Consider the following 14,150-nt stretch of genomic DNA (forward strand, 5'->3'; position numbering starts at 1 on the left):
ATAGAAGCAAGGTACCAAGAACTTACCTTCAATTTTCCTCCTCCTAATGACCAAATACTCAAGAGCTTTCTCCTCTCCTTTCTCTTCTCTAACTTTCAGCTATGATGAACAAAGATGGACAAAACTTTGTTCTTTTCACCCCTTTTTCTTTTAATAAAACTTCATATTTCATCCATTTAATTCTTTAATACAAAAGACATGATATTCTTATCATGAAACATTTACCTAACCCATTATCATGAAACATTTACCTAACCCATTATCATGAAACATTTACCTAACCTATTATCAATTTGTATCAATTTGTACCATAAATTATGGATATCAAGTGTACATTTTGTCTACAACAACATGATGGTTGGCCACTTCATGTAAAATGGGAGGTTTGTCATGCAAATCCTCCTATTTTGCAGTCCTATTTATTTGGCCACTTCAATTTAGCCTATAGCATTTTCAAACATTTTCACATAGGTCCTATTTCATCATTTCACCCCCTTTTTCTTATGGAACAAAAATTAACTAAAATTGCCGGGTTCTATCTTAAGCTTGAGCCTTCTAGAGGCCCACTAACATAATTAAACCTATGCCAACATTCACAGGATTCCCGAAAATTGGGGCGTTACATTAACATTCAGCATCGATTTCATCGCTATGTTGGGTGAAATTCGTCGGCTCATGTTAAAGACGGAATACCCTTCTAAAAAATCGAAAACTAAAAATTCTCATTTTTCAAGTGGATCACGATTAAATGTTAAATTGAATTCGTACTTGTGAAAATCAAGACAACACGAGTTTAATAAAGATACCAATTTTGGGCGTCACGGGGGTGCTAATACCTTCCTCATGCGTAACCGACTCCCGAACCCTATTTTTCTCTGAATTTTAACGTAGACCTAAACCCGGCCTTCTTTTTACCCAAAAAAATAATTTTTTTCTAAAAAGAAGATTTATTAGGTGTCCGATCACACCTAGAAAAAGATCGGTGGTGACTCCCTTTTTTAATAAAATCGAAAGTCGGTTTTCAAATTTTCAATAAATCGCCTCAATTAGCAACCGAAAACAAAAAAAAATTTACGTCGCTACAGCTGGCGACTCCACTGGGGACACATTTTTGAGAGTCGAGTCGAATTAAACGCGTGTTGTCAAAATTTTCAAAATCCCTTGTTCAAATTGATATGTAGTCGTGATCCCAAAATTGTGTTTTTGAAAAGTCATGCATTTGCATCGTGTTGTATATATTCTTCTAAGTTGTTTTATCTGGTTGTTTTTCAGCTTTAAATTTTTATGGTTTTAGTTTTGGTTTAGTTTTTAAATCAAACGTAAAGGTTTGTGAGTTTCTCCCCACACACCGTGCACTTGCATTTTTGCATAACATGAGCTCTCTTCCCGGGCTCCGTCCGTTTAAGTGGAAGTAAACACTATGCCTTCGTGAGTTAACTCGTCCCTCTGCACAGGCTAGTGAATACTTTCGGGTTACATACGACTTATGCTTTCGTGAGTTAACTTGTCCCTCCGCATAGGAATAAGTAAATGTAATCCCTCGAATTGAACTCATGAGCCTGTGATGGGCTACGACCGAGGCTTCGTACTAATCTTAGTAGATGACAGTACGGACAATTCGAATACCTATCTAGAACCGAAACCGCATATAGTGAACCATATGAGCCACCTAATTAGAGCCATGCCGAACCTCCGTCCGTTTAGTAGTCACCAAAATAAGTGCACGGGAGGAACGCCTCTTACCTTATGCATTTTCACTATCTATACAAGGGGATTGGGTCTGTTTAATAAACCAGATTGGGTAATTCGATTTGTTAAATTTTCCATGTGTTTCTGCCTGTATTTAATTACTAATCAAGGTTGTTTGTCTTTGCCTTATTTTTTATCATGCATTATATGCATCATATTAGGAAGGTGTTGACTAGAGATCGGTTGCCAAAAAATGAGTTTCTAATGGAAGAGTCAATTATACAAACAACCGAGAAGAATGCCGTGGTTTGGGACTGGTCTCTAAAAACTCAGAAAGAAAAAAGTGGATAGTCTAATGGAGGGATGTATTGCCAATCTGCCCGAGCACATAATTGTGAATGTTCGCCAGAATAACCTTGAAGATTTGGTTCGGGTTTGGAATCAGTGGGACTCGGACATTAGGGGTATCTTCACTGAGAGGTACGGAGATATAGCCCACCTGATCACTATTAACATAGAGAGCGTTTGATTCAAGCCATGATCAGATTTTGGGATCCGGCCTACCAATATTTTACTTTCAATCAGGAAGATATGACCCCGACTATAGAAGAGTACGCTACTTTGCTTCGTGTCGATAATGTACAACCCTATAAGATATATGTGAAAGAACCTAAGCCAATGACCTTCAAGAAAAAGTTAGTGAGATTGACAGACATGACTGACGCATGGGCCGAAAAACAGATAAAGAAGAAGAATGAAACCATTTGTATTCCATGGTCTTCCCTACAAGATTTGGTTCTGAACCATCCCGACATGTTGAAAAAGGTAAATCTATTCGCTTTGGCCATTTACGGTTTGATTATCTTCTCGAAAGTTCTCAGACATCTTGAAGTCACAGTAGTTGATTTTTTTGAAAGGTTAAAACAAGGAATCAACCCTGTCCCGACTATCCTATCCGAGACCTTCAGATCCCTGAGTAGTTGTCGAAGGAAAAGGGAAGGATGATTTATGGGATGTGCGCAGTTGCTCAATGTTTGGATTTTGAGCCACTTCTGGAAAGTAGAGCGCACACCGTTCCATATGTTTTCAAAAACATTCGCCCCGTTAGAAGCTTATCTCGAGAAAGAATGACCAAAGGAGGTTACTAACAGTATTGGGTTTCAGTTTTTTAGAATCTTTGCGCTGAAGACGTAACTTGGAAAGCCCCGTGGATACGCCCTTCGGTTCTGTTATACAAGGTGGGAAACCGAGATTGGGTGCCACTACTCAGATTATGGGAAGGAGTTGGTTATACTCCGTTATTGGTCCAGAGGCAGTTTTCTTCACGACAATTCATACCCGTCACTGGAGGATTAGCACAATCCGAGTTTGCTTTCGCATGTGAAGGTTATATGAAGAAGGTCCGAGACACCGCGAAGGCTTGGAAGAAGATTCATCTAATGGAACTGGCTCTATACGCTGATACTATCACCCAAGATTACGACATATGGAGGAAGCAACGGGTGAACAGTCAACAAATCTCATCGACAAACTACACCGTCCAGAATACTTTCTCGGAGGAAATGTCGTCTGAACTAGAAATGGCAAGACAAGAATTTGAACGAGAAAAGGTCATGATGTCTCGGGACCTTAGTGCTCTTCAAGAAGAAAACTACCAATTGAAGATCGACGTTCAGATTGAAAGATCCAGAATTGAGAAAGTGCAAAAAGAAGCTGAAGTCGTAAGAAATGACTTAAGAGATCTTCATCTGGAAAATAAGAAGTTAAGAGGCACAATAAAGAACAGTGGGCTGGGCAAGTCATCAGAAGAATGGAAAAAAGAATTAAGCAACATCAAAAGCGGGATGGAATTTTGGAAAGAAAAAGGAAGAAAGAGGAGGAAAAGGCTGCGCGGGCTATGATAGAGCTAAGAAGGAAGAACGCCGAATATGAAACTGTATTGGTCGAACTTACAACTAGTCGGTCCGAATGCCGAAAGTTAAAGGAGAGAATGGAAGAATTAGAAGATATGCTGCAAGCTCATCTACAGCAGTTAGATACTCTTTTAGAGGCTTTGAAGAAAAGAATAGTCAGTATGATAGAGATATTCGTGCTTATGAAGAGGGCCTCCAAGAAAAAGAAATGCAACTCGGCTTTTTGATCAATGAAATTTGCAAGGCAGCTATGCAAGTTGTGCAATTATCAGATGAAGCCGAAGCTCTCAGTTGCCAATTCCCTTTAAGCCAAAGATCAAGCATGTCAGAGTTCTTAGAGCGAGTGAAGAAATAAAGCAATGTGACTAGGAAATTTGTGTAACTGTTGAATCGAAAAATGACGAAACGTTTTGTAATAGACTCTTTTGATAAATGAAATGCCTAAGTATGGGGCTATCTTGAAATCAACACCAAATTCTTGCATATTTATTCATGACTAACATTCATTCGTCATTTATTTTTCATTCATTCATTCATTCATTCATTCATTGCATATCCCATAATTTTTCACTGAGGTTAAAACATACAATTCACATTTGAAATACCACAAGCCTAGAATCACGTCACTCATATAGGACGCTTCGACAAGTTAGAGTGATGGAGGGTAAATTTAACGAAAGGATTGAGAGGATGGAAAGAATACAAAGGGAATTACAAGAACAGTTGGCAAAGCCACAATAAGAAACCAGAGATCTGATGGTGAGATCTCGAGAAGAATCGCTCGAACAAAGGGACCAAATGGCCAGGATAATGGAAATGATGTCTGCTCTAGTAAAAAGAAAGGGTCCTATGAACCCTGACGTTATGGAACCACAGTCAAGGGTTAACCTCGACCAGGATCCACCCCATCCTCCAGGATTTACTCCACCGCATTCCCACACAACACAAAGAGGGTACGCTCAATGGGAACCTACAGGCCCGGAGCAATAACCTGTGCCACCTGCTAATCTGGGGCAAGGAATGTTCGTATCAAACCCGAGGGCTAGTCCTGCTGATCTACTCATTCCAGATTTGGACGATCCAGCAGAGATAGCCAGGTTGAAATTAGATGATCACGATGCAAAGGAGAAATATAGGAGCCTAGAGGAAAGGCTCAAGGCGATAGAAGGCACTGAAGTCTTCTCTGCACTGAGCACTAAAGAGTTCAGTTTGGTACCCGATTTAGTTTTGCCTCCAAAGTTTAAAGTACCGGATTTTGAAAAGTACGATGGGATAAGATGCCCAAAAGCGTATATCATCATGTTTTGCCAGAAGATAACCGGTTATGTGAATGGAGATAAGCTGTTCATACACTGTTTTCAGGATAGTCTAGTAGGATCGGCTCTTCGGTGGTACAACCAGCTTAGTAGGGAAAAGATCCGATCCTGGAAGGACTTGGCGTCAACATTCTGTGAGCAGTACAAGCATGTATCGGATATGGTGCCTGATCGAATGACTCTACAAATGATGGAAAAGAAACCAGCAGAAACCTTGCTCAAAGGTGGAAAGATATCTCGGCCCAAATGGAGCCTCCACTAACTAAGACTGAGATAACGGTCCTTTTCATCAACACGTTGAAAGCGCCATTCTATGACTAACTAGTGGGAAGTGCCACGAAGGACTTTACTAATATTGTAATATCCAGTGAGCTTATAGAGAATACCATCAAGAGCGGTGAATGGAAGGTCAAGAAAGTTCAAGAAGGGTAGCGCCCATGAAGAAGAAAGAACCAGAAGCCCATATGGTGGGAATGGGAAGCCGTTGTACCCCTAATTCGTATCCAAACCAACTCTGACCTCGAAATTATCCACCTCCAAATTTCTATTATCCTCCTCAAACCCCTTACTACCAAGCACCACCTCCTTTCTATCCCGTATACGCCGCGAACAACCAAAGACCCATCGCCACATTCCCACAAAACACTGTACCCGCTCAAAGCCAACCCAGAAATGAACCAAGGCCAGCAAGGCCCAATCCCGAGATACTATAATTTACTCCTATCCCTGTATCGTATGGGGAATTGTACCCAAAACTTTTGGAGAAACAATTGATATCTCCCCATTATATGGCACCCCTGAAACCCCCGTACCCGAAATAGTACGATCCTAACGCTAGTTGTGTATACCATGCTGGAAACCAGGGACACTCTACGAAGAATTGCCTTGCCTTCAAAAGGAGAGTTCAAGGACTCATTGATGCCGGCATCCTACGATTCGATAGTACCGGCAATACGGCCGGGAACCCATTCCCTAACCATACCGAAGGGAATGTAAGCGCAGTGGGGAAAAAGGACGAATGGCAAGTCAGAAGATGTGTTTCAGAAATGAGGACGCCTCTGCAGAAAATCTGGGAGGTACTGGTTAAGAAAGGATTGCTCTGTCGCCCCGACAGAATTCTTGGAGAAGAAGGTCAAAGTTTTTGCTATTTCCATGGAATTGTAGGGCACAACATTCAATCGTGTGAGGAATTTAAAAGGTTGCTTTAAGACCAGATGAATAATAAAGAGATTAAAGTCCTCAACAAATGGGAAGAGGCCAACGAAAGAGAAGTATGCGCCTCTGACAGTCAATCATCAGGTCCCCCTTATAGCGCTGATCGACCATTAGTGATTTATTACGATGCAAGAAGGGAACCGGTAAAGCCCAAAATGGTAATTGGAGTACCGTCTCCTTTCCCCTACAAGGACGATAAAGCGGTACCTTGAAGTACGACGTCAGTATCGTCACACCTGAAGACAAAGAATCCAAAGCCGCGATTGGAAGCGTTGGGAAAGTAGGTCATTTCACTCGCAGTGGGAGATGTTATTCAAAAGAGGTCGAACCAGTGAAGAAGAATAGTGATTTGAAACAAAAAGGAAAGGCACCAATGTACAAGGCTGAAAATAAGCATGAAACTCCGCCCGAGCGACAAAAAACTAAAAAGCCTGTGGATGAGGAAGAAGCACAGGAATTCTTAAAGTTTATCAAACATAGTGAATATAATATGGTGGAACAATTGAGCAAGCAGCCAGCACGAGTCTCGGTATTATCTCTACTATTAAATTCAGAGCCACACCGGAACGCCTTGTTAAAGGTGTTGAATCAAGCTTACGTGGCAAACAATATATCCGTTGAGAAGCTTGACAGATGGGTGAATAATCTAAACGCGGATAATTTCATTTCTTTTAGTGATGACGAAATATCACCCAATGGTAGAGGCTCCGTAAAAGTATTGCATATCACAACCCGATGCAAGGGTTACATAATACCGAACGTGCTCATCGATAACGGATCGACACTTAACGTCATGCCTTTGGCCACACTTTCCAGGATTTCGATTGATCTGTCCTATCTAAGGCCTTGCCATTCCACAGTAAGGGCATTCGATGGAACAAGACGAGAAGTTATGAGAAAAATCGAGATCCCCCTAGAAGTGGGTCCCTACATATATGATGTCGAGTTCCAAGTCATGGACATTACACCCTCATACCACTGCCTTTTGGGAAGACCCTGGATCCATTCCGCTGGAGCGGTCCTATCATCCCTCCATCAAAAGTTGAAATTTATCATGGATGGCTGTTTGGTCACTGTCGAGGGAGAAGAAGACATTGTAGCATCTATTTCTACCGGCGAACCATACATTGAAGTGAGCAAAGATGCTATAGAATGTTTCTTCTGATCCCTTGAATTTGTCAATGCCACCTTCGTCGCTGAGGGAAACAGAATTCCCATGCCAAAACTATCGAGAAATACCAGGATGGGTATCAAGTTGACTGTGGGGAGAGGAGCCTGAGCGAGGAAAGGTTTGGGAAAATATCAGCAAGGAATAGTCAGGGCTCTGAGGCCAGTGCATCATAAGGCTCGATACGGTTTAGGTTTCCAGCCAGACATGTGTCAAAGAAGAAAACAATGGAAGAAAGATCAAGAAAGAAGGATCGCAAGAACCTTAGGCCGAGAATTAGAATGAGAGCCCATAACGTACCCTCCTTTGTCAAAAACATTTACATATGCAGGAACGATATACCCCGGGCAAGATAATCCATGAAGCACGCTGTTGTTAATTAAAAGGGGTCTTCAGAATGTCAGTATAAATGTCATTGACAAAGGAAGTGATGCAATTAAAGATGTTTCAATGATACGCCCTTGTCCTCCTGGATTCGTTTTGAATAATTGGACTGTTGTGGATCTCCTTGTAGTTTCTAAGTCTTCTCCAGAGTAATGTTCAATATTAACACTCTTCTTTTTGTGTGCCCCTAAGTAATAGTAGGGATCTTTTTGTAAGAGCTTATGATTTTCTTTTTATCATTTAAATGAACATTAATGGAGATGCATTTTGTCATGATCTTTTTATTCTCATTAAATTCATAACTTTTTCCTTTTTTCTCACAGCCTGTCATTGCATATATCTCACGTCATGCCATGCTTGTTGGTCCCAATACTTTGACGCTCCTCTGTAGTTTTCTTTTCCATTCAACTTTCAGGTGATCAGATATCAACGATATGAACAAACCCGTTACAAATCTTGAAATCGATTTCGAGAATGCTATTTGTTTAGGAGAGTTCTAAGCTGAGGAAAATGTTGAAGACTATGTCCCGTCTCCTGACTTGCTAAGAATGGTAGAACAAGAAGATAAACAGATTCTACCTTATCAAGAATCAGTTGAGATAGTAAACTTAGGAAATGAAGAAAAGAGGCAAGAAGTGAATATTGGGACCTCCATATCAGATAACACCAAACATGATTTGATCGCCTTGCTTCATGAGTACAAAGATGTATTTACATGGTCATATCAGAACATGCCAGGATTGGATGAGGATGTAGTGGTCCATAGACTCCCATTGAAACCAGAATGCAAACCCATTCAATAGAAGCTAAGACGAATGAAACCTGAAATGCTGTTAAAGATAAAAGAAGAGGTCAAGAAACAATTTGATGCTGTCTTCCTACAAGTCTCCAAGTATCCACAATGGGTAGCTAACATAGTCCTAGTACCGAAGAAAGACGGCAAGGTACGAATTGTGTGGATTATCGCGATTTGAATCGAGCAAGTCCTAAAAATAATTTTCCTTTGCCACACATCGATACATTGGTAGATAACACAGCCAAACATTCATTGTTTTCATTCATGGATGGATTCTTGGGTTATAATCAGATAAAGATGGCTCCAGAAGATATGGAGAAAACTACCTTCATAACGATATGGGGAATGTTCTGCTACAAGGTGATGCCGTTTGGGTTAAAGAATGCTGGGGCAACATATTAGAGGGCTATGGTGACGTTATTCCATGATATGATACATAAAGAAATAGAGGTCTACGTCGATAATATAATTGTTAAATCCCGAGAGGAAGAAAAGCATGTAATGAACCTCAAGAAGTTATTCGAAAGACTGAGAAAGTTCCACCTAAAGCTTAATCCAGCCAAGTGTACGTTTGGGGTTACCTCGGGAAAATTGTTAAGCTTTATTGTCAGTGAGAGAGGCATTGAAGTTGATCCAGATAAGATAAAAGCCATACAAGAACTACCACCTCCGCGCATACAAAAAGAAGTCAGGGGATTTTTAGAGAGGTTGAACTACATCACTCGGTTCATTGCTCAACTTACCAACCAGTGTGACCCAATTTTTCTACTACTTCGAAAACAAAATCCGGGGGAATGGAACGATGAATGCTAAGTGGCTTTTGACAAGATAAAACAATATTTGTCTAGTCCCCCGGTGTTAGTACCGCCAACTCTAGGAAGACCATTAATATTATATCTGACTGTGTTTGAAAATTCAATGGGTTGCGTACTGGGGCAACATGATAAGTCAGGGAAAAGAGAAAAGGCAATTTACTATCTCATCAAAAAGTTCATAGAGTATGAGGCAAAGTACTCGTCAATTGAAAAGTTCTGTTGTGCTTGGGTTTGGGTAGTTCGGAGGCTCAGGCAATATATGTTGTATTATACGACATGGTTAATTTTAAAGTTGGACCCAATAAAGTACATGATAGAATCACCTGTACTCTTAGAAAGAATGGCACGATGGCAGATCTTACTATCGAAGTATGACATCGTCTATGTGAGTCAAAAGTCGATAAAAGGAAGCGCAATAGTTGAGTTCTTAGCAACTCGAATTACAGATGAATACGAGCTATTGAGATTTGATTTCCTGGATGAAGACTTGATGTGCATTATGGAAAAAGAGTGCGAGTCATTAAAAGAGAAGTCATGGAAGATGAGCTTCGATGGTGCGTCAAACGCATTGGGGCATGGGATTAGAGCAGTCTTAATATCATCAGAAGGGAATCATTATCCATTCACTGCCAGATTAAACTTCTTCTGTACCAATAATATAGTAGAATATGAGGCTTGTATCATGGGACTTCGTGCAGCAATTGAACGAAATGTCAAAATTTTAGAGGTATACGGAGACTCAGCGTTGGTGATTTACCAAATTCGTGGAGATTGGGAAGTGAGGGATCTGAAATTGGTTAAATACAGTGATCTAGTGGCAGAACTGATTAAAGAATTCGGAGAAGTAACTTTTAATTACTTCCCACGAGAAGAAAACCAATTGGCTGATGCCCTGGCCACTTTGACTTCAATGTTCAAAGCAAACATGAAACAGAAATAATGCCTCTTCAAATGAGCATATATGAAGTCCCTGTACATTGTTTTAGCATTGAAAAAGAGTCAGATGGACGGCCATGGTTCCATGATGTCTTAGAATAGATCAAGAATCAAAGGTATCCCGAACAAGCAAATGAGAACAAAAAAAGAACAATTAGAAGAATGGCAGCTGGATTCGTTCTTATTGGGGACATCCTATACAAAAGAGGAAAAGATCAAATGCTCTTGAGATGCGTGGGTGATCCTGAAGCCAGAAAAATATTTGAAGATGTCCATGAAGGAATTTGTGGGACATATGCCAGTGGTTTCACTATGGCCAGAAAGATTATGAGACTCGGTTATTACTGGCTGACAATGGGAAGTGACTGTATTAGTTATGCAAGAAAATGCCACAAATGTCAAATTTATGGCGATAAGATTCATGTAGCCCCTTCGCCCCTTCATGTCATGACTTCTCCGTAGCTTTTTTCTATGTGGGGCATGGATATTATAGTGCCAATTTCCCCAAAAGCTTCTAATGGACACCGATTCATTTTTGTGGTTATTGATTACTTCACAAAATGGATAGAAGCCGCTTCGTTTGCCAATGTGACGAAGACTGCAGTTTACAGGTTTTTGAAAAAGGAAATCATTTGTTAATATGGTTTGCCTGAAAGAATCATTTCAGATAACACCTTGAATCTGAACAACAAGATGATGAAGGAAGTGTGTGAGCAATTTCAAATGAAGCATCATAACTCATCACCCTATCGCCCGAAAATGAACGGAGCTGTTGAAGCAGCCAACAAGAATATTAAGAAGATTATTAGGAAAATGACCGAGACATATAAAGACTGGCACGAGAAGCTACCATTTGCTTTATATGCATATCGCACATCTGTGTGGACATCTACAGGAGCAACTCCTTTCTCTCTAGTCTATGGAATGGAGGCTGTGTTACCCATCGAAGTTGAGATCCCTTCTCTACTAGTCTTAATGGAGTCGAAATTAGAGGAAGCAGAATGGATTCGAGCTCGATATGACCAGTTAAACCTCATCGAAGAAAAATGTTTAAGAGCAATTTGTCACGGACAGATGTACCAAAAGAGAATGATCGTGGCCCATGACAAGAAAATACGGCCAAGAGAATTCCACGAAGGGGAACTCGTGCTGAGAAAGATTCTCCCAATACAAAAAGACTTCCGAGGAAAATGGGCACCAAATTAGGAAGGACCATACGTCGTAAAGAAGGCATTCTCGGGTGGAGCTTTGATTCTCAATGAGATGGATGGGAAGGAGTTACCTAATCCAGTGAATTCAGATGCTGTGAAGAAATATTATGCCTAAAAAAAAAGATCAATGTGAAATCCCGAAAAGGGCGTCTTGGTTAACAAAAAAAGATCAAGGTGAAAACCCGATAAGGGTGTCTTGGTTAACAAAAAAGATAAAGGTGAAAACCCGAAAAAGGCGTCTTGATTAACACAAAAGATTAGGATGAAAACCTGAAAGGACTTTCTAATGAAGCAAGCACTGGCTTAAAAAAGCAAGGTGTTTTGAACGGTGGGTCAAACAGCGAGACTACAGTATTTGAAGTATTTCTGAAAGCTCAAAATCTTCTACGCAAGAAGCCATGCTCGAAAAGATTCTTGATTGAGGAATGTGGAAAAGTTCATGCGTTAAATATCTAGAGCATTTGTATCCGTTGAATGCGATCCCTTTTCTCTTTATGACATTTTTTACTATCATTGGTTAACTTTCTTTATTTGCTACATTTGAAATAAATGTGAGGTATTCCTTTTGTCCCTACCTAACCATTTTCATGCATCTCATTATGTGGTTCGTTTACATGATAAATAGTGAAATGACATACTCTAAACAAAAGAAATGTTAAGCATTACCCGGATAAGAATTCGATAAGTACAAAAGCCTCAAAGCAAGGACAAAGTTCAACCTGGGGCAAAAGAGCGATATCTGAGAAACGCAGATTGTTCGTGAAGCTTGAGGACAGATACAGGGCCTAAAGAGAAAGTCAAGAGCCGAAGTAATGAATGCAAATCATCAAAAAAAAAATCGTGACAAAATGGACATACGACAAACATGCCTAAGGCACATAGCATAATCATGTAGGCATAAAGGCATTTAAGACAAACATGTGCACATTATGATAACATCATGCATGATATATACCGGTAGTCCAGTAGAGCAATAGGATGTGATGATAGCTGTACTGAATCAAAGGAAAAGACACCTGAATTCCACCAGATGACATGTTTTGGTATTCTGATGTTTTTATTTCTGTTCGTTAAAATTAACTCATATTGCGAGAGGTGAGTTGAGCCTCAAGACACGTTGAGGTATTTTCAATTTCTTTCTTTTGAAAAAAATCGACTCATATTGCGAGAAGTGAGTTGAACCTCAGGACACGCTGAGGTAATTTTAATTTTTTTACTCATAAAAAAAAATCAACTCATATTGCGAGAGGTGAGTTGAGCCTTGGCTCACACGCTGAGGTATTTTCAATTTCTGTTTTCAAAAATCAACTCATATTTGGAGAGGTGAGTTGATCCTCGGGCCACATGCCAATGTATTTTCAATTTCTATTTTTAATTTCCGTTTTCCAAAAATATATATATATAAAAATCAACTCATATTGCGAGAGGTGAGTTGAGCCTCGGGTCACATGCCGAGGTATTTTTCAATTTCTGTTTTTCAAAAAAAAATAAACTCATATTACGAGAGGTGAATTGAGGCTCGGGTCACATGCCGAGATATTTTTCAATTTCTGTCTTTCAAAAAATCAACTCATATTGCGAGAGTTGAGTTAAGCCTCAGGTCACACGCTGAGGTATTTTCAATTTTTTTTTGCTTTTTCAAAGATCAACTCATAATCTGAGAGGTGAGTTGAACTTTGGGTCGCATCCCGAGCTATTTTCAATTTTTTTGTTTTTCAATAAAGGATACAGATTGGACAATCGAACAAAATTTAGTGCTTTTAAGTCTTTGCACTATCCCTGTTTAACAACGATGAGCAAAGAGGGGCAGCTGTAAGCACTAAATTTTTGTCCAACTAGAGTTTGTTGTTTAATTTTCAAAATTTCAAAAAAAATAAATAAAAAAAATTTGAAAAATAAAAAAATTATATTTTGACCCCTAAACTTTTTGTAAATTGTATTTTAACCTCTAAACTTTTCCTAAATTTCATTTTGACCCCTAAATTTTATTTAAACTTCACTTCAACCCCTAAAATTTCCTTAAATTACAATTTGACCCTAATTTTTAAAAAATTACACTTTAGCCCTGGAAGTTTTGCTGCATTTGTGATTTGGTCCTTCTGACAGATTACGTGATTTGGGGCACCCACTCCCCGGATTTTTAGGCCACCAGCATGGGTGGCTACTCCTTCTTCACCCACTACCTGCAAATAGCATGGGAAACAAGCAAAAGGGTAGAAATAAAAAAGAAAAAACCATACCATAAAAGGGGGGTTATTTTTTCGAAAAAAAAATGAGAAAAAACAGAACACGATTGCAACACTCTCTCCTTCCCCTTTCTTCTCCAACCGTTTGAGCTCCTTCACCGCTCGCCATACCATCCTCGTGTCTGGTAGTTGACAATGCGCAAAGATGGGTGCTTAGCCGTTTTTTCTAATGCATTTGAAAACCACATTTTCTAGATCCCAAAAGCATTGAAATATCTGAACCTACAACCACCCTTTGCCTGATTTCATGCGGTGCATATGGTGGCTGCTGGTGATGCGCAAGGTGGAAGGAGAGGGAGGATCGACAGCTTGAAGTTTGGATTTTCTTTGTTTGCTGCTGGAACTTGTTTGTTGTGGGTTAATTTGTGTTTGGTGAAATGTTAAGTTAGTGAGATAGGGTAGTTTGTGTTGGGTTGAAATATTAAGTTAGTAGGTTAGTCTGTGTTGGGCTTGGATTGTTA

Source organism: Gossypium arboreum, chromosome 5, assembly GCF_025698485.1.
Source record: "Gossypium arboreum isolate Shixiya-1 chromosome 5, ASM2569848v2, whole genome shotgun sequence".
NCBI lineage: Eukaryota > Viridiplantae > Streptophyta > Magnoliopsida > Malvales > Malvaceae > Gossypium > Gossypium arboreum.